The sequence below is a fragment of the Pinus tabuliformis genome, chromosome 4_1, assembly GCF_031772625.1.
Source record: "Pinus tabuliformis cultivar Carrire ecotype Pingquan chromosome 4_1, CPIR1, whole genome shotgun sequence".
Lineage (NCBI taxonomy): Eukaryota > Viridiplantae > Streptophyta > Pinopsida > Pinales > Pinaceae > Pinus > Pinus tabuliformis.
Window position 1 is genome coordinate 278,056,701 of NC_142303.1, and position 3,515 is coordinate 278,060,215.

Here is a 3,515-nt window from a genome sequence, read left to right on the forward strand (position 1 = left end):
GTTCACTCAATGTCGGGATGAGCTGGGAAGTGTGGGGGTGACTGTCGATGATGAGGACTTGGTGAGCTTGGCTCTCCTTGGTCTTCTGAAGAGTTGGCATTCCTATCAGGACTCTGTCAATGGTCGGGAGAAATTGCCAGGATGGGAGAGACTTTGGTCAGATCTTGTGCAGGAGGAGATCAAGCGGAATACCAGGGATGGATCTTCATCAAAGGCACCTGATGAAGAAAATTGTGCTTTGGCTGCCAAAGCAAAGAAGGGGAAGAACAAGAAAGCTTCTCATTCCAGTGTGAAAGGCAAGAAGCAGGACATGTCCAAGGTGAAGTGCTTTCACTGTCACCAGCACGGACATTATGCCACAAATTGTCCGCAGAAGAAGAAAAATAAGCAAGCTGCTGGATCTGCAGCGGGAGAGGCCTTAGCCTCGCAGTTTGAGCTTGATTTTTCGTTGATCGCATGCTTGGTATCAAGTGTGATGGGATCGGTATGGTTCTTGGACAGTGGTGCGTCTTTTCACATGACAGGAGATCGAGATTTGTTTTCTGATCTGGAGGAGAAAGATCTTGGAGTGCACATCGAGATGGGCGATGATGGTAGATACAGTGCGACTGGTATCGGTACCATTTCCTTTGAGAGGGAGTCTGGTAAACCCTTCGTATTGAAGGAAGTGATGCATGTTCCAGGATTGAAGAAGAATCTTATCTCTGTGGCGATGTTAAAAGTCAAGGGATATGATGTTGTTTTCAACGAGGGAAAGGCTTTCCTGCACAGTAAGACAATTGGAGAAACCCGGAAGATAGGGGTTTGAGTCAGGAACCTTTATCAGTTGCATGTAGATGGTTGCACAGCAATGGCATGCAAGGCAGAAGGATTGGTGAGCCGGGATGATGGCGAGCTGTGGCACAGGAGATTGGGCCACCTTCACCATGGAGCCTTGAAGATACTGTAGCAGATTACTACTGGGCTTCCTAAAGGCACTCTTGCGCAGTCAGATCAGTGTAAGGGGTGTACTTTGGGAAAATTTGTGAAAGCCACCTTTCACAAGAAGGATAGTCACGCCATGACAATCCTTGAGAGAATTCACACAGATGTGTGTGGACCTTTTTCAGTAGCTTCGAAAGCGAAGCACAGGTACTATGTGATCTTTGTTGATGATTTCTCTCAGAAGTGTTGGATCTTCTTCATGCAGAAGAAGAGCGAGACATACTCAAAGTTCTGTGAGTTCAAAGCACTGGTGGAGAAGGAATCGGGGAAGAAGGTGAAGGCTCTTAGGAGCGATAATGGTGGTGAATTCATCTCTGGCGAGTTCAAGGACTTCTGCAGCGCAGAAGGGATTCGAAGAGAGCTCATAGCTCCCCATAACCCACAGCAGAACGGGGTTGCTGAGCAGAAGAACAGAACGATCGTGGGTGCTGCACGGGCGATGTTGCATGATCAGGGCCTACCCCTTCACTTGTGGGCGGAAGCATGCAATACTGCAGTATATGTGCAGAACCGTTGTCCTCACAGGATACTTGGCATGAGTACACCCGAGGAGGCTTATTCTGGTAAGAGGTCTGATATTTCTCATTTGAGGATTTTTGGTTCTAACGTTTACATGCATGTGACGAAGGATGCCAGGAAGAAGCTGGAGCCGACTGCAGAGGTTGGGATATTTTTGGGGTACACTGATACGCTCCATAACTATCATGTGTATTTGTCTGACAGTCGCAAGACTATTGTGCGACGAGATATAAAATTTCAAGAGGAGAAATCCATGAAGTGTTCGCTTGAGAGGGAGCCACACTTGCATGCTGATGAGGAGCTATTAGTTCCTAAGGAAGAACTTTAGGACATGGATCAGCCACAAAACGAAGTTCATGGAGTGGAAGAGACCACTCATGCAACGCCAACCATCACAGGGCAAAAGCGCATTACAGAAGCTGAGCGACTGGCTCAAGATGCAGAGAAGGTTGTAGGACCACCTACAGCTCAACGCAGACAGAGACAGTCACCTGATCGGTACACTGGATACATGGCTCTTGTGAGCAAATGTGTCGTGACTGAGCCATCCTCTTTCGAGGAAGCTGTGGAGGATCCCGCATGGGTAGATGCCATGGTGGAAGAGTATGATTCGATTGTCAGAAACAGTGCATGGGAGATTGTCCCAAGACCGGAGGGGAAATCAGTGGTGGGTTCGAGATGGATCTACAAAGTGAAGCAAGCAGCTGACGGGAGTGTGGAGAAGTACAATGCAAGATTTGTTGCCCAAGGCTTTTCATAGATAGAGGGGATCGATTATGAGGAGACCTTTGCACCTGTCGCAAGGTATTCTTCCATACGCACGATTCTTGCTCTCTCAGCGCAGATGGGGTGGCACATTCATCAGATGGATGTGAAGACTGCGTTCTTCAACAAAGTCATTGAGGAGGAGGTGTACATAGAGCAACCCGAAGGTTTCTAGATCTTTAGCAGTGAGTCTCATGTGTGCAGGCTCAAGAGAGCGCTGTATGGGTTGAAACAAGCACCACGTGCTTGGTACACACGGATAGACAGTTATTTCACCGGACTTGGATTCTCCAAGAGAGGCGGATCCTAACCTATACCAGATTGTGTTGGAGGGTAAGTTGCTTATCATTATACTTTATGTAGATGATTTGATTCTGACAGGTGATGAGCTGTTGATACTTTCATGCAAGGATGATCTTGCTAGGGAGTTTGAGATGAAGGACTTGGGCCTCCTTCATTATTTTCTGGGATTGGAAATTTGGCAACGCAGTGATGGACTATTTGTTTCTCAGGGTAAATATGCTCGGGAGATATTGGAGAAGTTCAACATGCATGGCTGCAAGCCTATTGATACTCCTTTTCCTGGAGGTTGGAGGAAGGAGGATGCTACTTCAGCGGAGGTAGTGGATGCCACTGTTTATCGATAGTTGGTGGGGTCGCTTATGTATCTGGTCAATACACAACCTGATATATGCTATGCTGTTAACCAGCTTTCACAAGCTGTGGTTAAGCCAACCAAGCTCTTCTGGAAGGCAGGCAAGCATGTATTGTGTTATCTTAGAGGCACATCGGGATATGGATTGTGGTACAGATAGGAAGATGAGGTGAAGTTATGTAGCTTCACGGATGCAAATTGGGCAGGGAGCCCAATAGACAGAAAGAGCACATCTGGAGGGATTTTCAGTATCGGGTCGACAGCAGTTTCTTGGTACAGCAAGAAGCAGAGATCCGTGGCATTCATTTCAGCAAAGGCCGAGTATATGGCAGCAAGTTTGGCTTCATGCGAGGCTATATGGATGAGGAAGATCCTGGTCGGGTTGTTCGGTTCATACTTGGAGTCTACTGTGATTTATTGTGATAACCAGAGTTGCATTAAACTCTCGGTTAATCCAGTATTTCATGATAGATCTAAGCACATTGACATCAGGTACCATCATATCAGAGATTGTGTGCAGCGGAGAATCATGTTACTTTCATACATTCCAAAGGAGGATCAGGATGCTGATATCTTGACAAAGGCGCTCACC